General features: G+C 42.4%; 1 long non-coding RNA gene across 1 annotated transcript; it reads left to right on the forward strand.

The window, feature by feature from the left end:
• Nucleotides 1-16,928: 16,928 nt before the first annotated feature.
• LOC115089538 lies at nt 16,929-21,061 on the forward strand. The gene is made up of 3 exons (XR_003856149.1): nt 16,929-17,263; nt 17,824-17,962; nt 20,617-21,061. It is a non-coding gene; the product is annotated as an uncharacterized LOC115089538 (long non-coding RNA).
• The last annotated feature ends 2,198 nt before the right edge of the window (nt 21,062-23,259 follow it).

Here is a 23,259-nt window from a genome sequence, read left to right on the forward strand (position 1 = left end):
GTGGCTGTTAAACTAGGGGTGCTTGGATGTCCTATCCCTTGCCTGGGCAAACTGGGAACAAACTAGTGAAACTGGCAATGGCGTGGATGCGTGCCCCTTTTAAAATCCCCTCACTTATGCGGTGGGAGCAGGAATTGCACCCGCTAGCGTGCACCCACTTAAAATTACACGCACATATACACACACTCAAGCTATTTTATAACATGTGCGCATTTACGCACATAAGGGTAGATTTTATAAGAAGTGCGCGAGGTGTATATTTGTGCATGCTACCCGGCGCGCAATAATGTACACCCGATTTTATAACATGCACGCGCTTCCACCCTAGGGGAGCCCCGATGGCTTTCCCCGTTCCCTCCAAGGCCGCACTGAAATCGAAGCGGCCTCGGAGGAAACTTTTCTTCTGCTCCCCCCACCTTCCTCTCCCTTCCCCTATCTAACCCACCCCCCAGCCCTACCTAAATCACCCCCCTACTTTGTTACAAGTATTTACGCCTGCCTCTGGCAGGCGTATCTTGCGTGCGCTGGCTGGCTGTCGGTGCACCATCCTCAGGCACAGCCGCTGTGCCGGAGGCCTCGGTCCCACCCCCGGACCGGCACCACGCCCCCTTCCCACCTTTCATCACTCTGAATCACATAAAATATTCACTATCTACTGTGCTTTTCGTACCTCTGACTGTGCAATTAAAATTGACCCCTAAAACGTAGCCCACCACCAAAACCTCACTCTGAGTTATTAGTTGTCCCTCTTACAGTGGTATAAAAAATAATTTACCTATATGAAAGCCTTATAAATAGTCTCTGTCTCTGTTGTGTCTCTCCCTCTTCCTCCCCCCCCCCCCCCCCCTCTCTCTCATCAGTAGAAGCCCAAAATGCAATAAAAGCCGGTCTGGGCACTTCTCAGCTTTTGATGTAAAAATATCACAGGTGCAATAAATTTAACACACCTTGCAGTGTCAGAAAAATTACCCTAACGATGCTCCTTTTTTTTTTTTTATCGTGGATACTATTTTTTGCAATTATATAGCAAAATGATAAATCTAGGGGTCAAAGACTTGACTAAAGACTTGGCTTTTCGACCAAGCATTCCCGGAGAACTAAGACCCGAGGAATACGATGACATTATAGACCCCGATTCCCTTCTCCTTCTGTATATATTTTCCTTATAGTGCTATATTTCTGTTTAATTAGGCCTTGTTGCTCCACGTAAGCTCTCTGTAGGTTCCTTATTGTCCAAGTTTCTTTACTGTTATTTGTTTCATTGTAAGCTGCCCAAGAGGCGTCAGTTTTAGTTCCCTGTAAACCGGTGCGATATGTATAGTATACAGGAACATCGGTATATAAAAATAAAAAATAAATAAATAAATAAATTTACTAATTGCTCAGACCAGATTGTTTACACCCCTGAGTTCTGAAAGAATGAAATTGTAGATCTGTTACTAGGAATTTATAACCTATCTTTAAAATCATCTATTGTATCCAAAGATTGAAGAGTGGCCAATGTAACCCCGATCTTTAAAAAGGACTCCAGGGTTGATAAACTATAGACTAGTAAATCTGCCTGGAAAAATTGTGGAAACTATTCTATAAAACAAAATCACAGAACATATAGACACAGTCAGCATGAATTTACCCAAGGGAAATCTTGCTTCACTAATCTGCTATGTTTTTTTGAAAGGGTTAATGGTGAGCCAGTGCTTGTAATGTAGTTGGATTTTCAGAAGACGTTTGACAAAGTCCCTCATGAGAGACTCCTGAGAAAATTAAAAAGTCACGGGATAGGAGGCAATGTCCTTGTCTTATTGTGGATTGCAAACTGGTTAAATGATAGGAATCAGAGAGTAGGACTAAATGGTCAGTTTTCTCAGTGAAGGTTGAACAGTGGAGTGACTCAGGGATCTATACTAGAGTGTTGCTTTTTTAATATATTATAAATTATTTGGAAAAGGGAACTAGAATTGAGGTGAACAGATTTACAGGTAACACAAAATTATTCCAAGTTATTAAATCATAAGCAGATTATGAAAAATTGCAGGAGGACCTTCAAGACTGGAAGACTAAGCATTCAAATGGCAGATGAAATTTAATGTGGACAGGTGCAAAATGATGCACATGGAGAAAAATAACCCGCATTGTTGTACATACAAACACATTGAGAGGAATCTCTGGTTATTCACAAATAATAAAAACCATACAAATTTTATTCCAATAACTTCATAGTATATAATAGAGATGTGTGTGTATATATATATATATATATATATATATATATGTAAGTCTTAAATGTATTTGATACACAATTTAATCAACAAAATTTAAATATACACAATACAAATATATGATCATTTTATAATAAGATAACAACAATATTTCACCAAATGGTTAACATCTAAAAATCTCACTAAAACCCAACCTCAGTCATACCATTGCACACTTCACTCACATCCACATCCATACATAAAATAATAAAAAAAATTACTCTAGCAAGAGTTCTACTCCATGATTCACAACTAAAAATCCCTTCTAAATTCTATGGGGCGGATTTTCAAAGGCCCACGCATGCCTGCGCGCCTATTTTGCATAGGCCGCCAGCGTGTGTAAAGCCCCGGGACGCGCGTAAGTCCCGGGGCTTTTGTAAGGGGGCGTGTCGGGGCGGGGCCTACTGACACGGTGTTTCGGGGCGGTCCGAGGCGTTTCGGGGGCGGGCCCGGGGGCGTGGCACTGGCCCGGGGGCGTGGTCAAGGCCTCCAGACCAGCCCCCGGGACCGGAGGATTTTGCGCAAGGCTGCGCAAAATCGGCAGCCTGCGAGCGCCGAGCCGCGCAGCCTGCCTCAGTTCCCTCCAAGGCCGCTCCGATTTCAGAGCGGCCTCGGAGGGAACTTTCCTTCGCCCTCTCCGCACCTTCCCCTCCCTTCCCCTACCTAACCCACCCCCCCCCCGGCCCTATCTAACCCCCCCCCTTACCTTTGTCGGCAAAGTTACGCCTGCTGGAAGCAGGCGTAACTTTGCGCGCGTCGGCCGGCAGCCCCGCTCCAGCCCCCGGGACCGGAGGACGGAGCGGGGCTGCCGGCCGACGCGCGCAAAGTTACGCCTGCTTCCAGCAGGCGTAACTTTGCCGACAAAGGTAAGGGGGGGGTTAGATAGGGCCGGGGGGGGTGGGTTAGGTAGGGGAAGGGAGGGGAAGGTGCGGGGAGGGCGAAGGAAAGTTCCCTCCGAGGCCGCTCTGAAATCGGAGCGGCCTTGGAGGGAACGGAGGCAGGCTGCGCGGCTCGGCGCGCGCAGGTTGCCGATTTTGCGCAGCCTTGCGCGCGCCGACCCCAGATTTTATAAGATACGCGCGGCTACGTGCGTATCTTATAAAATCAGGCGTACTTTTGTTCGCGCCTGCTGCGAAGAAAAGTACACGCTCGCGCAACTTTTTAAAATCTGCCCCTATGAGCATATAGTTCTCTCAATAACCCAATCTTGAAATTGTCACAAATTTTTATTAATACAAAATATGTGAAAATTAGAATGCATATCAATATCACAATAACTCCCGATGTTACTTGTGTCACTATCTCAATGTATTCCAACTTTATAAGCATAGCAGCAAGCTTGTCAGAAAATATAATACTTGAATAGACCACGCATGTCAAAGTTTCAATAAATCCCGATCTTATACATGTTGCCAATGAATTATCCCCGTTGCCAATAAGTGTTCCCCATAATTTCCCCAACAAGGGACTCTCATTTTGCCTAATCGGGCTTCCTCAGGGGGCAATCTCCCTCTAAAATGACTAATTAAAAAATATGCAGCAAAACCAATAATGTGGCATCCAAATACTCTTCAAATTTCACATAACAGGCTCTTTAGCGCCTTCATTACATCTCATAGCTTGTTTTCAAACAGATCAGGAAAAACTGCTTAACTCACTATTTCACCTGACAAACCACAGGAATCCCAAAGACATCAACCATCATACCTGAATAGATCACGTATGTCACACTCACATCATCCACATTCATACATAAATTAATAAAAAATTACTCTAGCGAGAGTTCTACTCCATGATTCACAACTAAGAATTTCTTCTAAATTCTAGGAGCATATAGTTCTCTCAATAACACGATTTTGAAAATGTAGCAAAATTTTTTTTCTTAATACAAAATATATGAAAATTAACAATGCATATCAGTATCACAATAACTCCTCTCACCGTGTATGCATGTTTTTTGTTGAGAGTGTCGCATAATTCACCTGTTCAATTTTTGTTTACCCATACTGTTGTTACATGATAGGTTCCATATTAGAACTGGGCATCATAGTGGACAATATATTGATATCCTTCGTTCAGTGTGTGGTAGTGGTAAAAAAAAAAAAAGGAACAGAATGTTTGCAATTATAAGGAAAGGAATAGAGAATACAATGGATAATGTCATAATACTTCTGTATTGCTCTATGGTAAGGCTGAATCTGGAGTACTGTGTACAATTCTGGTCACCACATCTCAAAAAAGATATAGCTGGATTAGAAAAGTTACAGAGAAGAGTGACCAAAATGATAAATGGGATGGAATGATTCCCCTATGAGGAAAGACTAAACAGATTAGGCTGATCAGCTTGGTGAAAAGGAAGCTGAGGGGGGATACCATAGAGGTCAATACAATCAGGAGTGGAATAGAACGTGTAAATATAAATCAGCTATTTACTATTTCAAAAAATACAAAGACTAGGGGACACTCCATGAAGTTATAAGTAACACATTCAAAAGAAATCAGAGAAAATTCTTTTTCACTCAGTAATGCAATTAAGCTCTGGAATTGCCTGAGGATGTAGTTAAGCAGTTAGCATAGCTGGGTTTAAAAAAGATTTGGACAAGTTCCTGAAGAAGTCCACAAACTGTTGTTATTAACCAAGTAGATAGCAGCATGATAACAGCATGGGATCTATTTTCTTTTCTTTTCTTTTTTATTTATTTATTTATTTATTTATTTATTTATTTTTTTAATGCATTTAAACAAACATAGACAGCAATACCAGCTTGTCAAAGATTAGGTACATATAACAAATTATTATAGTAATACCATGGTTGTACTATACATTAAAGCCTGAGATAAAAGAAAAGATTTTTGCAGGCAATATTTTACTAAATATACAGCCAAATATCTAAAGTAGAAAAACCCCCGTTATAAAGTATTGGAGGATCGAAGAAAATATAAATTGAGCAAATTAAAAAGCATATACATCAAAACAATAAGTAGGTTATGTAGTGCTTATTATCATGACCCTAGATAAGGTCTCAGTGGTTAGGTAACTTTGCATCAAGGAATTTACATAACTCAAGCGGTTCTAAAAACAGAAACCTATCATTCTGGAATTTTACTACACATTTACTGGGGTAATAAATTGTAATCTGAGCCCCGAGGTTTTCTGCCTCTTGGCTCATCTGAAGAAATTTTTTTCTGCGTAGTTGTGTAGCTTTTGTTATATCAGGGTATGTCCATATTTTTTGTCCCAAAAACAACTTGTCTCTATTTCTAAGAGACAATTTTAATATCTTGTCTCTATCTGCTGCAGGTACAAATTTCACACACAGAGTCCCTCAATGTTCAATTTGTTCAGACATACTTTGTTTTAGGAAAGCTGTAATATTGTCTAACTCTTGCTGCTGTTGTAAACCTCTTTTTTCCTGATCTTCATTTTCTGTTTTCCCTTGCATGACGAAGAAAATCTTTGTAATTGTAGGTATCTCCTCTCCTGTTAACATCAACACTTCCATTAAGTATTTCTTATATAACTCATAAGAGGATATTAATTTTACACTTCGAAAGTTGAGTATTCTTAGAATATTGTATCTAGTTTGGTTTTCTATAGTCTCAATTCTCCGAGCATTTGCCATTTCTCCGTGTATCAGCCCTATCCTGGGCCTTTTCCACTTGTGCCACTCGATTTTCAAGGCCTTGCAATTTTTCTTTATGAACAGTCACAGTAGGGTCTATCTGAGAAACACGGTTCTGTGTTTCTAGCAGAGTAATATTTAAACTCTCAATAGAAACTTTTAACTCCATCAGGACTACCCATACGTTTTCCAAAGTTATAAGGCTTTTGTACTTCACCTGAGATAACATTTACACTCACTGTTTCCTTCAAGCGGTGTTCTTGCCTCTCACTCGGGGCCGCCGCCCAGTCCTTCAACTCCTCCGGTATTGAAGTCTGGGACTTTCCTTCCCCCCTGACATTCATAATCGCTTCTTCTTCCCTCGGATTTCCCTCGATGGGGTCTGAAGAAACCGGCATCTCTGGTCGGTCTTTCATTCCCAAATCCGGGGTTAAGGCGAGAGAAGGAGGTAAGGGCTTCAAGGGAGCCCCCGGGGCTCAGCGAGATGTTTAGGCCCTGCAGCGTCAGTGTTTGCTCTACATCGGCGCCGACATCGGGCACGTCTCCCGGGGTACTTGCGCTACTTGGCGAGAAAAAACTCCCGATTAAAAGCTGTGAGGAGGCAGGGGCCGGGGTAGTCAGGGTCTCGACCCTGACCCTGCCTTTTCTCTTTGTATGAGGTGGATCTATTTTCTTTTGTTAAGGGTAGTGACTGCCTCTCCTTGCGAGTCACCCCAGTTAACACAGGTTACCACTTTTCTTCATTTCCATCTTTTAGGCATTAGGAGTCTACTGTGTTTATCTCCTACCCTTTTGAATTCTATAACTGTTCCATGACCTGGCATTAAACTAAAACCCAGCATTGAAAAAAAAGCAATATAAACATTTAAGTAACCAGCCTTTTAACAATATATGCAAAAAGAGAAGTTTCCTTAAGTATGTTTTTGAAAATTTTTGCATTTTCTGGAAGTGTATACTTCCCCATGTTCACTCACATGCTTGTTGTTAATTCTTTTTACACAAAATTTGTTTTTGAATCATAAGCACATGCAACATGACATGGGAATAAAAATCTCAGTGAAAAATGTTTTCACTCATCTGATACTTAAAAAAATAAATCAATCAGATCGTAGCTCTTTTAACATGTTAAATGTTTAATGATTTCTTAGTCAGTAGTACTTTGGCAGGACCAATGAGAAGGCTATCATTACATTGGTTAGAAGTGCAACTTTACATTGGTTAGAAGTGCAACTTTAAAAAAAAATCTGAAATATAAAGGATTTTTTTTTATCTGTTCAGACATGTACATCGTTTATTGCAGCTTTTAATCATTGCAAAGTGAAAGGTGCCCTTATGAGTAAATCTGACCTATAATTTAATGCATGAATCAGAGAACAGCATATAATTGGTGATAAAAACATATACTACGAGACACAGCATTCAAAGGTTGACACAGTAATGACTTCTGCTGCAATTCCCACTGTTATTAGAGTGTTAATAATACAACCCTCAAACATTTGTTAACCACTTGTATTCAGTTCGTAGAAGTTAGGAATGACAACCTGGATAGAGAATTGTAAGACCTTTTTTTAGACTTTCAAAGATCCTAAAGTGGTTTTGTTTGCATGCTGTTTGCTCTTTTAAGTTGTTTCTTTATGTTTTAGTACAGATGTTCCTTGAGCTGACTTGGTACCACCTTTCTCTATGCTTTAGTTTCATATTCGGTTGTCTCTAATGAAACAAGCAGGCAAGACTTAAATAGCCAAGGTCCAGGCTGGCCTGAGGGCCCAATGGCAGAGCTGAATTCCCAGGTTCAATTCCCAGACCCAATTCCTGATCCTTCAGCCAGTAGCACTGAGAAAAAACAATCAATTACCCCTCGGACTGATCCTCTGATTCTGACCTCGGCTGCCATTGACCACGTCTTCTGATTCTGGCTCTGCCCCTTGCCTTGTCATTGCCTACACTGTTTGGGCCTTCCTTGCCTCCCCAGACTAACAGCGTGAAGTCCAACTGCTCTCCCTTGCTGTTCGTGTGCACGCCTCTCTACTACCTCTCCGGGAGACCCTGCGAGGCCCACCTAAGTCCAAGCGGCCCGGGTCCCTATGGGCTCCACCCGGGGGGACCTCAGGCTTCTAGTGGTGAAGCTCATCCTAGCCTCTGTCTCCTCCTGTGCTCCACCCCCTGGGGGCAGGTGCTTCCTGGTCCCTACCAGGGAGTCGTTCTCCACTGTTCCAGGCCAAGGGTCCACCTTCAAGCGCAACATAAAAGACTTCAATAGAATCCAAAACTTAAGTATTAGTTTCTTATATCATACGGCAGCTCATTTACAGTCCATATATCTTTTCTATAAAAATAAAACAAGGTATAAACATAATAAAATATAAATAATAGTAGTAAATGAAGGCAGAAAAAGTCACAAATGGCCTTTCCAGTCTGTCTAGCAAGGTTTTTAGAGTTGTAACTGGTGCTCTGAGCAGGATAATCTTATGCCTTCTATTTAGGTTTGCAACTGCAGCTCTATGCATGATTTCCCAGTGCTTTATTACCATCCTAGGTGTCCTTTGAGTTTATCCCATGCCTTTTTGAGCACCAGTGAAGTAGTGTCCCTGAAAACCCTCCTGGCCTGGTCCACCTTAAAAAATGCAAGGCAACCAGGTAGCTCTAAGGGTGGGGCCCTGAGAGTAGGGATAAGAGTACAGTCCTAGGTGAAGGAGGATAGGCCCCTGGGACTCTAGAATAAAACAGCTCCTGTAACATTTCTGTCCTAACTTTGACTAAGAAGTGAAAGGCAGCCCTTTAACATAGCTGATCTATTTCTTGTGGGAAGGCTGTTAATGTTTCAAACTGAAGTTGTGTTGCTGAGAGTCAGCCATTTGTTGGAATATTTTGCACTGTAAATGAAGCACTTGAAAAAGCCTTAGACTGCTCGTGCTATCTTATATATGATGTAAGCCTATAGATTTTCTGCACTAAACAAGGTACAGCCAGCCAGCCCTGGATTTGTCAATAGGCACCCATTATGTTGTGCCTAGGGTGGCAAACATTTTAGGATAGCAGGCTGGTTAAGATTTGCTGTCTTTCAGCTCTGAACAGCCCTCTCCTACCCTTTAACATTTCCTTACAGGAAGTTGGGGGGGGGGGGGGGTGAAAGTATAAAAAATGCCTAGAGGCAGCAAAATCCTAAATCTGTCCCTGGGTACAGCCACCGATCCATGCCTCAGGAGGAGGAAAAGAAAAGGAAAGGAAATTTGTTTGGAAGCCTTGTTGCTCTAAAATATTGTATAGAATAGCGACGGGTTACAGAAGAGTCTGAACTATATAGCAGTGGAGCACTGCTCAAATTTCTAGAAGAGGAAAAGAGAAAAAAGAAGAGAGAAATGATTTTTTTCTGGGAAACCTGGTTTCAGCAGGAACTTCTGCTAAGAAGTTCTGAGATAGACAGCAGCACAAACCAGAGTAAAAGAAGTAAGAAGAACATATTTAGAAACCTGTCTTATTCCTGCACAGACCAGAGGGCCTGTGGCTCTAAACAATGTACAGAGTATAGGAATGCATAGAGCATGAATATGTGTGAAGGACTGTGGCTTTAAACCATATACACAGCATAGGAACGTGAGGTAAAGAAAATTTGCCTAAGGGACCTGGTTGCAGTGGCAGCCATGAGAGTGTAAAGAAATAGAAAGCCAAGAAGACTTGCTTCACCTGAGAGGAAGAATAAAGTGAGTTAGGGCTGGATAAGCAGGGTTTTATATCTTTTTTTCAAGAAAAAAAAGGAAAACTTAGTGCATGTTTGAACAGGGTGTGGCCCTTGAAGAGAAGTTTGCTGCCAGAGTGGTTTCTAGAAAAAGAGTGAAAAGTTGGGACTGCAAAAGGATGTGGACCATGAAAGAAGGAATGGAGCCAGAAAACCCAGCCATGGTAGAGAGACTGGTAAGTCCATTCCTAGGAGTCCAGGCATTGCAGCGAGGCAAATGGCTACAGCTGGTGGCTAAGATAAAAGAGATTGTGGTAAAGATGAAGAATGAGGTGATACAACTTGTTAGTTAGATCATTGTGCTAAAGAAGAAATGGCAAGAAGCAGTAGAGCATGCACTAAAGGGGAGAGGCCAGAGATATGCTGATGCTGATGTAGTCTCCATGAGCCAGGATGGCCAGCTGGCTGAAAGGTGTCATGTTGTGTTCAGGAGCATTGGGCCTCTAATCATCAGAAAGTGGAGGAGGCAGAAAAGGCCATAAATGAAAGTGAGAAAGGGATAAGAATACTTGGAGCTCAAGTCATGAAAGATGGGCAAAAAATGAAAAGTCCCAATGAAAAGAAGAAGAGAGAGGTTTTTTCAAGGGAAGCAGCACCATCTTAAAAGATACAAAAGAATCCTTACAGAAAGAGCTCCAGAAAGAATGTACCTCAAGGAGGAGGATTGGAACTCAGAGTTTGATATGGACTCATGTAAAAGAATATGGGAAGATACTGGGCAAAGAGCACAGTGGATGGTTCTGGTAATAGGAGCTTGGTTAAGAAAGAAGCTTGACTAGGGAGAGGAATGGTCAGCAGAAAAAGGGAGGTGATATTCCTCTGTATAGGTCCCTGGTGAGAACTCACTTAGAATACTATGTACAAAAGGATATAAACAGGATGGAGTCGGACCAGAAGGTAATTATTAAAATGGTCAGTGGTCTTTGTTCTAAAGCAGATGGGCATAGACTTAAAGATCTAAACATGTATACCCTAGAGGAAAGGCGAGATAGGGGAGATATGATAGAGATATTCAAATATCTCAAAGATTTCCATGCACAGGAGGTGAGCCTTTTTAAATGGAAAGGAGACTCTAGAACGAGGGGTCATAAGATGAGGATGAAAGGGGGTAGACTCAGGAGTAATCTTAGGGAATGTTTCTTTAGAGAGTGGTTGTTATGCGTGCCATCCGCGGCAGACCCACGGCACGGCCCCCTCATCTTTCCACAGGGACTCCAGCATCTGGTTCCTCCTCGCTGGCGGCAGTGGGCTGCCAGCTCCGTCCTCGGGCCTCCCCCAGTACCTTTGGCTCTGCCACAGTCCTCAGCGTTCCCGGTCCTGCTGCCACTGCTCATCGGGCCTCTCCGTGTGGCCTGCAGAGAGATGCCACTACTTGCGCCACGGCCCTCCCTAGGCGCGCTCACTCGCATCGCTGATCCCTTAAGTAGGGACCGTGGTGGAACCTAGCCATGGCCCCGGATGATGAGATCAACCTATTCATAGTATTTAAGCTCAGGCTCCGCTCCTTAGCGTTGCCTTTGCAACAGGTCTCCTCACTGGTTAAGTAGCAATGAGTACTCAACCAGCGAGGAGACCTGTTGCAAAGGGAGCGGAGCCTGAGCTTAAATACTATGAATAGGTTGACGTCATCATCCGGGGCCACTGCTATTTGTCTCATCCCTACGTTCCTGTTCCTCATTGTTCTTGGTTTCTGTCTCTTCGTTCCTGCCCTGCTTATGCTTCGGATTGACTACACAGACTTTGACTTTACTTCGCTTGACTAAGCTTCAGCCTATCTCCAGACCCCGACCTCTGCTTCACCTATCTAAGCTACAGCCTATATCCAGACCCAGACTTCTGCTTCGCCTGACTACGCAACAGCCTATCTCCAGACCCAGACCTCTGCTTTGCTTGACTACTCTACAGCCTATCTCCAGACCCAGACCTTTGCTTCATCCGACTACGCTATTGATTATCTCTGTGATCAGACTTCAGCTTTGCTTGACTACACTACTGACTATCTTCGTGATCAGACCTCAGCTTTTCTTGACTATGCTTTTGACCATGTCCATGATCAGACCTCAGCCCTGCTTACCAATGCCTCTGGATCTCCACCAGCACTAACTCACGCCTACCATTGGATGCCTCTTCTGCCTACTCCCTGGACGTGGATTCATCAGTCTTCGGCCTACCTTTGCTCGAGCACCCCCTGTCTGCCTTTCTTCCATTGGTGCTCGAGTTTCCAGGACATTATCCAGTCCGGAGTAAGACTGAACCATATCTCGCCTGCTGTCTCTGGGCTGAACCAACTTCTCCTGCAACTATACACAGAGGCCCACCTAAGTCCTGTCGACCCCGGCCCCCAAAGGCTCAACCTGCGGGGAACAAGGGCTGGTATAGGTGAAGCTCCAGCAGCCTCTGCCTATCAGCCCACTCCACCTGCCAACGGTGGGGCCCCGTAGGTCCTTGCCTATGGGTTGCGTTAACCCCACCTCAGCCCAAGGGTCCACCTCTGATGCAACAGTGGTGGATGTGTGGAACAGCCTCTCAGTAGATCTCTAAGAAAGTGATGAGTACTGTAATGGTAAATTAATTGGATGGATGGACAGATTGGATGAGCCATATGGTGTTTTTTTGCCATCGAGTTTCTATGTTTTTAAGGGTAACTCTAGTGAGAATGAGGAAAGGATGACCCCCATGTCTGGGAAATGGTGTAGAAAGTATGTAAAGTGGAAAGGACCCTTAGATGCGGGGGAAAAGTCAACACAAGTTCAGACTGGGGAAGTATATGGTAGAGAGAAGTCACTTCCCTGGAAGAGATCCAGATCAAATAGAGATGCTCAACTCAATAGGTCCAAGCTGAGGAGGAAGGTATGTGAAGGAGTGTCCCTGAAAACCTTCCTTAAACCAGTGCTGGACAAGACATTTGGCCTGGTCCACCCTAAAAAGTATAACACAACCAGGTAGCTCTAAGGGTGGGGCCCTGAGATCAGGGTTAAGAGTACAGCCCCAGGGGAAGGAAGATAGGCTCTAGGGACTCCAGAAGAAGGAAGCTCCTGTAAATTGCTTTCCTAACCGTTAGATGGGAAAGGCAGTCCCTTTAATATAGCTGGCCTGCTTCTACTGAGATGACTGTGGATATGTTAAGCTGAAATTGTGTTGCTGAGAGTAAGAAGACTATCAGTATTTTCTGCACTGTAAATAAAGCACTTGAAAAAGCCTCAGACTGCTCATGCTATCTTATACACCACCACTGGGAGGGCATTCCAGGTATCTACCACCCTTTTCGTCACAAAATATTTTCTGACATTGGTCCTGAGTTTACCCCCTGGGAGCTTCATATCATGCTCTCTAGTTCCAGAATTTACTTTCCATTGAAAACGTTTTGATGCATTGCTAATACCTTACAGCTATTTAAAAATCTGCATCATATCCCCTGTCTCTCTTTTCCTCTAGGGTATGCATTTTTTGATTCCCAAGTGTCAGTTCATATGACTTCTGAAGCAGACACTACACTATTTTAGTTGCCTTTCTCTGGACTGCCTCTAGCCTTTCCCCATCCCTTTTTGGATGCGGTTTCCAGAACTGAACACAGTATTTCAGGTGAGGACTCACCAATGACCGGTACAGTGGCATGATCACTTCCTTTTTTCTGCTAGCTATACCTCTTTCTAAGCATCTCAGTGTTCTTCTGGCTCCAGCCACTAGGGGTGTGCAGAAGCAAAATTTTTGTTTAGGTTCTTTCATTTAATTCATAGGACACCTCTATTCAGTTCATTAAAACAAAAAAACTTGTTTATTTCATTCATTCATTCATTCATTCATTTATTTACCATTAAATTCTAAGGGGGAAGCACTGCAGCCTATTTGGGGCTCCAAAATTGGGGATTTCTCATCAATTCTAATAAAATTAGTTGGGTAGACATCAGATTAGTGATGGCATGCCAATGCATCAAGACTATATCAACGTGGCACCAAAAGTGGTATGAAGAGCCGAAGGCACTATAAAGGGGCAAAGGGATGCCAACAGTGACAGGAGTTCTCCAAGGCACTGTGAAAGGAACAAAGAAGCAGTAAGAGTGAGAAGAACCCACTAGGCCTCATAAAAGGGCATCAACAATAGTGCCATGAACCCTCGAAGGCAGCACAAGAGTTAGAGTGGCATGAAGTATGGCATCAAATTCCTAAAACACCATGAAGGAAGAAAAAAAGCAGAAAAGGTGGAAGGAACTCCCCTCCCCAAGGTACTGATAAAGGGACTAATCAGCACAAAGAGTGACATCGAGGCACCATGAAAAGTGCAAAACTGCCCCTTACAGTAACAAGAACACCCCAAGATGCATAGTCTAGGAAATGACAGCAAGGCAGTGTAACAGCAAGCCCCTCAAGGTGCAAAGTCTGGGTATGGCAGCAATGCTGACAGGAAGAAAGATCCCTAAGGTATAGGATAAGGGGTATATCAGCAAGGCAGAGTGGCATGGGAGATGTTTGACTTCTTGCTGAGGTGCTAGCCACTTGTCAGATTTAGGACAAGTCATCAGTATCATTTTTTGACATACGCTGTTATTACATTCCTTACTTGAAACTGATCTTGCTGCTGGGTGGAATTTTGGGTTTCTTATGAGATTTGTTTTCCAATTGAAACTTTTGTTATAATCAGAACATGTAAATAGTCTCTCATTAGTGTGGCTTTTGCTGGTTCTTTGCGAAGTTTGCTTAATTTAAAAAGTTTTTCCCATATTCTGTAGGTTTGTTTGTTGATTTTCTGGTGTTGCATTCATTCTCTCTTCCTACTAAAATGTTTACCATATTCAGAAATGTAAAAGGTCTCTCTCCTGTGCATCTTTTCTCTTGTGCCTGTATTTCTTCCTTCTGATTGAGGTTTTCTGCGGACAATATATCCCAGTCTAACAAAGAAAGAAGAAGGGTGGGAGAACTAGGCTAGACTCCTAGAGATGTATAACAAAACAGTAAGGCAAAGAACCAGAAAAGAGATGGGGTGGAAGGAGAAACTTGCATTTTGTTTTCACATTTTTTTCTAGGGACAAAACACTCCAGTATAACCAACAATGAAACAGGGTGGGAGAACTAAGCTGAGAATGAACAGAGGTAAACAAAACAAAGAACTAGAAAAGGTGGGGTGTGAAGAGAAACTTGCATTATTTTTTCAAGTTTCAAATTATTTTTCTGAGGAACATCCCAGTATAACCAACAAATAAACAAATAGGGTGGGAGAACTAGACTGAGATCTAAACAGCAAACAAAATGGAAGCACCAAAACCTCCATGCTGGCAGGTAGGCAGCAATACCCTTAAGGTAACACATCTGGGGCATAGCAGATAGGCAAATGGCAGCAAGACCTCTATGGTGGTACATAAGGGGAATGGCAGGTAGGTAGAGTGGTAGCAGCAAGACCCCTAAGATGGTACATAAGAGGCATGGCAGGTAGTCAGATCAGTGGCAGTAAGACCCCCTAATGTGGTACATCTGGGGCATGGAATACTCAAGAGAAATATATTTTTCTTTTCTAGCTCCAGACTTTTGGAATAATCTTTCTTTGTTTTTACAGACAGAGAAATTTCAGGGTTTTTTTAGGAAGAGATTTAAAATCTGGCTTTTTGCCAGAATCTGTGAAACTTAACTGAACTTAAATCATGCTAATCATTCTGCTTAGATATAATTTTTTTTAGTATTATTTACTGAGATTTTATTATTTTACTGTTTATTTTGTTACTTGTTCTAATGCTTTATTGGTTTTATTTTTGTTTAGTTTTATTATATATTTAGTTTTATATGTTATATGTGATATTGATTCATATTTTTGTACATCACCAGGATTGTCTGCAAAGAAAAGTGAAAAATCAAAAAAACTAAACTAATTAGAATAGTGGTAAGATACCCTAAGATGGTATATAAGGAGTGTTATATTCGTGGACCCTTGGGCTGGTTGGGACAGAAGATGGAGTGCTGTAGAGGCCACAGCAAGTGACCCAACCAGGAGGCGGTTCGGAGACTCGGAGCAAGCTGAGACACTGGACTACAGTGGAGCCCTATGCGACCAAGGACTCGGTACCCCGTGGGAGGACGGATGACGTTGGACCCTGGTGATTGAAAAGTCTTCACCCTGGAGACCGGCACTCCCCCGGGAGGAGCCCTTGGGAGTCCAGCCGCTGGGACTTTTGGAGATTCACCCTGGAAGCCGAAGTCCCCCCAGGAGGAGCCCGTAGGGACACGGCCGCTGGAACTTAGGCGACTCCTGAAGGTTGAAGATGGTCTGGACGCAGCTGCCTCCTGCAGGTCGTGGGTTCCAGATGGCTGGCGACTCCAGCAGGTCGTAGGTAGTCTATGAAGAAAATCCAAAAGCCGGTCCAGGAGTCGGAGTCCAAAGAGCGGTCCGCAGCCAGTCCAGGGGTCGGTGTCCAGAGAGTGGTCCAAAGCCAGTCCAGGGGTCAGAGTCCAGAGAGCAGTCCAAAGCCAGTCCAGGGGTAGGAGTCCAGAAGAGTCAATCCAGCAAGGAGGGCAGAGCAGAAGCGGGACAAAGAACCAGAACCAAGGATGAAGCGGAGAGGAGTCAGGAGACAAGCTGGGTCAGAACAAAGACAATCCAGGAATGCAGCAACAACAACAACAACCGGAGACCAGAAGCCTTGTTGCAAGGCGAACATCCATTCTGAGCTGCAGGGTGATATACTCTGCAGCGTCTGACGTCATCCGCCGGCAGTGGTTTTCCCGCGCTAGCCCCTTTAAGAAGGGAGTCCCCGCGCGTGCGCCTGGGGGGCGGGGCCAGCGACGGGAGTCGGCGTCATCTCCCTCGCGTTCGAGACGCTGCGGCAGGCAGCAGGTAGGGAAAGGGAAGGGAAGGTGGGGTGGGGGGTAAGGGAATGGGGGAAGGCAGCGCAGCTCGGAGCGCGCAAGTTATAAAATCGGCGTACATGTGTGCACACTGGATAGCGTGCGCACCCTTTTAAAATCTACCCCTAAAAGCATTCCTTTACTAGTGCCAAATTCAAAAGTTAAAATTTTTTAAAGCTTTCAGAGAGCTTTTCGTAGCACATCCTTCTCTACTAAGAGCTAGAGAGGAAATTTAGACTGCTTCTTGCACATGCTCAGCGTTTCTTGATCCAGAGATCAACTACAGACTATTTAAAAGGATGCTGCACCATGATTAATTCTCTGGCTAGTCTCTTTGCCAACTTGTCCTGAATTGGCTCTGACAAGGCTTTGATAAGGCAGTGAGGTCACACAGGCAAGAGCTGGTTACTATAGTCACCAGTTTTCTTCTTTGCAGTACACAGCCATACACTTCAATGGGCCATAGAAATGAATGAGAAATATAAATGAATGGGACAAAGAATATTTGTTTAATCTATGGGACCCCTCCATTCATTTGTTAGGCTTTGCTAATTTTTTCCAAGCAAATGATTACCCCTACTCACTACCACCTTGTCACACTGTTACATGGCCTTGAGATCATCAATCACTATGCCCTAAGGTTTTCCTCCTGGTCGGCGCACATCAGCGTTTCATCTACCATCTCATATAGCAACTTTGGATTTCTACAATCTAAATGCATGACATCACTTTTTTTGCACTGAATCATAACTGTCAAGCACTCAACCACTCCTCATGCTTTCTTAGGTAACTTCTCATTCTGGCTACTTCCTCAGGTATGTGCACTTAGTTGCAGATTTCAGTGTCAGCCATAAAAAGACTTTTCTTTCTAACCCTTCTGCAATAAATTATGATGACCCATTGGGATCATTACGATAAAGTTCTAGTCTTGAACACTGTGAGCTAGGAGAGGAAAGGTAGTAGAGGGAGGAGTACCCCATTTCTGAACAAGTTCCTCCATTGAGGTTGCGGAAATGGCCAGCCCCCTGTTGCTTTTAAAAGCAGGCTGCAGCAATGCTAGGTATGGCATTTTAGTTAAGAGTTAGAACAGGAGTGATTTTCTTGAGTTGTTCCCTCTGATTGGGTACCGGGTTTCTCAGTCTGGGTCAAAAACACGAGTGGGAAGGAGATCAGTGCCTGCCTGGGTGTTGGTTTTACTTTTGATTAAGATTTTTGTATGTTTTTGTCTTTTTGGGTTTTCTCCTGTGAGAGCCCTGATACCACTGACTGAAGGAATTCAGGGTCTCCACCAGGTAGGTTAGATCAGGAGGTAGGGAAAATTCCAAATGGTGACCTGCTGCAGGAGGATTCCAGATTTTTCTATGTTTGTGTTAAGATTTTTTCTAAGTTCCTAGGAGGAAGATTTTGGCCATCCTTCGTGCCTGAAGAGAGAATATCTGTAAGGAGTTGCTGTGTTCCCTGCTACTGAATTTTTCCAAACAAAAATCCTATTGAGACAACTGAAGAAGGGAACTGTGAGTAAAACCTAAATTTCTGTTCTGAGGACATCCAACGGAGTCTTCACCCTGGAAGGGAGACACTTAGGGAAGACTGTGCAGGGACTGTAATTATTTTTGCCAATGGAAGAGATTTTTCCATCCCATCTAAGGATACCCTGACCAGCTGGGAATCTTGCTTGTCTAAACCATAGAGGATGAGAGTTTCCTTCCTTAATACTGAGAGACACTTGCACAGATTAATTTCACAACTGTAAATTTCATTTTATCAAGCCAAGAACTGTTGGGAAAGTGCCATTTCTAACATTTAAGAACTGTGAAAGATTTAATTTTAGTCACTCAATCTGATCCTCCAGAATCTTTTGTGGCACATTCTTTGAAGAGACCTGTTCTCTCTCTCCTCCCCCCCCCCCCCCCCCCCCCCCCCCAGTGCAACAAACAGAGTCCCCCCAGTCATCTTGGGCCCTGGAGTATTTAGTCCTTCCCTACCATTGGAAAAAGAACACTGTCCCGGGGCTCTTGGACTGTGTTGAGTGGTAGAAAGTTAAAGAACTGGCCCCAGGACCTTCATGTGCCCCTGTTCTCCTGGCCTCTAAACTGGAGAGGGGGTTACACATAGTAACATAACATAGTGACATAGTAATGATGGCAGATAAAGACCAAATAATCCATCAAGTCTGCCCAGCCATCATTTTATGGGAGTATTTTCCTCACCGTGCAGGTTACCCCTATGTTTATCTTAAGGGTAGCAGCTGTCACTCCATGCAGTTATCCCCAAACTTTAGGATAATCCATAAAAAATGTACACCTAGCAACATTTTTACTGGGTGATGAACATCCTTGAAAACTCAGACAGTGCTGCTTGACATGTTTTGCTTATGGGCTTGGCCATAGAAGCAGTCCTGTGCTTTTTCCCTTATGTCTGCATATCAGTTCCGCAGACCATAGAAGTCAAGACCCTTTTGGTTGTTGTCTGTATTCAATTCCTCTTCTTGATGCTGCCTTTTTATTAATATTTCTTTGTTGTGGTCTTATGCTTTGATGATGATTTGTTTTGTGTGAATTTCAATGGATTTATGTTATTAGCTGCAATCCACCTAGAACAATTTGGTTTGTATTTAGCAGAATAGAAGCATCATAAATATATTTTCCATTAAGTATTTATTTTACTGCAATGCTGCCTAATTTAAATATTATGTAAATGAGATTTATGACATTTATTTAGTGATAAAGTCTGTGCAAAATCAAGGACTTTCTCACAAATACGTCAACTATATTTTCCAGAGGTGTAGTTCACAGAACTGATGAATTGTGCAATTTTCCATGCATAATTTTCCTATACAAAACTTGCTAATGAGCTGATTTGCAAAATTATTTATCTCATTAGCAATTTTGCCTAAATTTTAAACCAAAAGCATTTTAGTCTTCGTTGCTAGCTTGCCTCCCTGTAGCCTGGACACACCATTTCTCATGCCTTTTGGGTTCTTGCGATCAATAAAAAAGCATTTGATCACTACTGGCTTTTTTTGTCAGTAAGAATATTGAAGATGCTTAATTGGATGTTAACATGCCAGGTTCTGAAGAAAATAACACACAGTTTGCCAAAAATAAAACATCGAAGAAACACGCCTCCTAACTTTATAACAAAGCTTTGTTTAAAAAAGGAGCTGGAGCAGCTGAGGATTTATGACATGTTGACACAACTGATGGTAGAGGACTTGGCTGAAGTTATGGGTGTGAAGTTCCAAAAGAGAACATCTGCATTAAGAAGCTAATTCTCTTAAACATACTGATCAAAATATTAATGCTACGTGTAAACACAAATGCTTTATCTGACAGTGATTTACATTTAGAAAGACCTAATCCAACGATGTACAGCATCTTTATTCATTACCAACAGCCTTTTCTTAACACTTCATGCCCGCTTGCACAGGTGGACAATCTACTCAGAGTGACTATTGTGTTTATGTTATTTTTTCATAAGCCAGGTTTGAAATTTGTCAAACTGCATCATTGTTTAACTATGTGCCAGTCAAAGGGAAATTGCCAGATGGAGCGGCTTTCCCCTAACCTTGCTCCAGGCAATGAAATTACACATAGGCCACAGTCTCATGTCAAGTCTTCTTTTCTTTTTTTTAATTTTTTTTTTTTAACGTCAGACCATGAATAGGTATGACTTTGTGCATTCACAAAACCTGGCTTTCTTATGCCTCTAATTTTATATGAAGGCTCATGCCAATGGTAAATAAAACTTCATGTCCATCATGTCACTCATTAACTAGCTGCTCATAATTTATGTATTTAAGGCCGGCCTGCCCGCCAAGCAATCAAACGGCAAACCATGCTTTATAGGTGTTAGTGTTTATAGAAACTGTAAATAAATGTCAAACAAGAAAAAAAAATTGAGTTTCAGAAAAATGATCAGGCTTAAGTCATTTATCATTGTTCCAAGTGGAAAAATCTGAAGACCCCTTGGTGCCAAAGCAAATGTTTCCCTGGCTTTTTTTTTCTACCTCACAGCACTAAACTACTATATGGGAGGATTCTAAGTGAAGGAGTTGTTGAAATGGAAAACTGCAGATCCTATGTTTCAGATCAATTCTCTGCTCAAAGAATTGTGTCAGTATGGGTTTGCCATTACAAAGAGTCTTATTTTTGTCTCCTTTACACAGAATTTCTGGAGGAAGCGGAGTAGCGCTAAACTGGACAAGAACACCATTAAATATCACCAAAGAGATTGGAACTCCAGAGGATATGAGTAGTTTTGAAAGCAAGTTCATAACTCTTACTACTCCAGGAAGGTTAGAGGAAGATAGAAAATTGCTATTCAAGGTGGAAGTTCCCATAAAGATTTGTCCTGGAATGGCCAAAATCAAATTGTCAGGTGCTCTTTTCTAACTTCTTCAAGTGTTACCATTCAGAAGTGATACATTGGATTTTTACAGTTAACATTTTAATGCTGGTTTGTTAGATGGAAGGAATCACATTTTCTAACCTTGGCCTATGAAATTGATATGCTCCAAGGGCAAAAACAAAAATTACGTATGGATTTTTTTTTTCTCAGAGATAAAAATTGAAGGTAGATCACAACAAATTGATTTATTATTCAAGTCCATATGACACCTAAACATTCTAAGCATGTATAAAGAATTTAAAAACTCCTTGTGTACCTCTGGTTATATCAAATTAACTAATGCTTTGCTGTATCTCCATTTTCTCTTCTTATTTTGGTTGCATCATTAAATAGAATTCACAATATTCTGGTTCTTACACAAGTATATTGTATTAATAGTATAACAGTGAGATAAAGCAGCTAGAAACATGTTCAACCTCTCAGCTTTGTACCTTCCTCTCCAATCACTGCTCTAAGTATAATTGGTAAATACCAAGCTACAGCATTTATCAGGGTTAAGCAACTCCAGTTCTCAAGTGCCACAAGTTGGTTTGGTTTTCAGGATAATCACAGAGAAAATGCATGAGATGTATTTGCCGGCAATGAAGCAGTGCATGGAAATGCATCTCATGAATATTCAGTGAAGATATCCCAAAAGCCAAAGCGGCCTGTGGCACTAAAGGGCTGAAGTTGCCTAACCCTGGCCTACGCTATGACAGGTACATTTATCAGTGAAAGACGTCTCTGTTTTGCCTTTTCCAAAAAAGTTCATAGACTGATTTCTCCATCTTGAGAAAAGGTGCTTAGGCAGTCCTCTGTGTAATGCTATTAAATATTTTTGTTCCAGAAAGGACTCTGATTTAAGAACCATGTCCAGATTTTGAATACATGGATTAGATGTTGTTTTATTCTTATGTCAGACAAGGAAATGTGCAATAAAACAATTGTTCGTGGTTTAATTCCATCTATATGAAGATTGATTGTTCTGCTATTATTCCTCTGGGGTGCAATTTTTCAGCTGTCCACACTGATGCACATCTCAGCTTTACGCCCCAAAATGCCCATGCCCTGCCCAGACCATGCCCATGCACCGCCCATTTTTGAAATCTTCTGAGATGTGCATGCTGTGGCATTTATGTGCGATTCCAGGCAGCTTTTAAAATCCGCTCGGCATGTGCAAGCCCAACATATTCGTGCATCCCCTCATTAATGCGTGCATCAGGCTTTTAAAATTCACCTTAATATGCGCATAAATTAACCAGCACAAGTTATACCCTGCAAAGAGCAAATGTAACTTTTCATGGTGAGTTTTTGTGCATTATTTCACATAATTTTCCAAAAAAACGGATGCATACAAGTTCGCTTTAAAAACTGGCATTTTTTAAATGCATACTTTTCATAGGTTGTAATAAAATTACCCTCTGAAAGATTTCATCTTGTACCCCAGGTGTGTTGTTTGACCTTGTCTTTAACAACTAGTAAGCACATAAAAATCTTGTAGAGGGTAATTTTCAACAGCCCATAACCTGAATTTTCAAAGCAGATGAATGTGCATAAATCCACTTAAAAATGTGTGCATGCCTGGAATCCAGCTTGACATATGCACATAAAGCAATAGTTGCTCGAAAGCGGCTATACCTTTGTCTACGGGATTGTAGTATATACGCAAAGGAGGTAATTTTCAAAGGAGGTACATATGTTAAAGTAACAAACTAACGTAGAAATTTTCAAAAGCTCAATTACGTGCTTAATTCAATGCATATTTTGTAGCAATTTTCAAAAATCCACTTACATAGGTAAAGTGCATTTACATGACTAAAACCTAGTTTTAAGTGTGTGCATCCTCTTGAAAATTACCCCTTTCCCCACCTCCAACTGCACCTCCTGCAATGCCTCCTTACTACGGGGTATAAACGTACATATGCAATCAGGTTCTGCACATTCTTTTATGTGTATAGACCCCAAAATGATTTTCAAATGTCGATTTACACACTGAACCCGGGGTTTCTGTTCATAAATCTTTTTGAAAATCAGGGGCCTCATTTTCTAAAGTATTGCAGGCCTGCGATACTTTAGAAAATTGCACTAATGGGGGGTGGGAGATCGACCCGGGGGGGCGGTCCTGCACTAGCCAGCAGCGATCGCACCGCCGCGATGCGATCGCTGCCGGTTTCGCACCCAATAGCGCCACCATAGAAGGTGTCGCTATTGGGCGCGATATAGGACGCGAAAAGGCCCTTACCTTTTCGTTGGCGGCGCCATCTTTGCGGAGTCGGCCCCGGTGACGCCCCAACTCCTCCTCTTCCAGGGCTGACTCCGCCCCGATTTAGGTAGCGCAGGCATGCGCTACCTTCGCAAGCCTGCGATAGCCTTGGTAAATAAGGCCCCAGGCCCTTAATGCCCACTTTGGAATATTATAAAT

This window comes from Rhinatrema bivittatum, chromosome 4 (genome assembly GCF_901001135.1).
Source record: "Rhinatrema bivittatum chromosome 4, aRhiBiv1.1, whole genome shotgun sequence".
Taxonomy (NCBI): Eukaryota; Metazoa; Chordata; class Amphibia; order Gymnophiona; family Rhinatrematidae; genus Rhinatrema; species Rhinatrema bivittatum.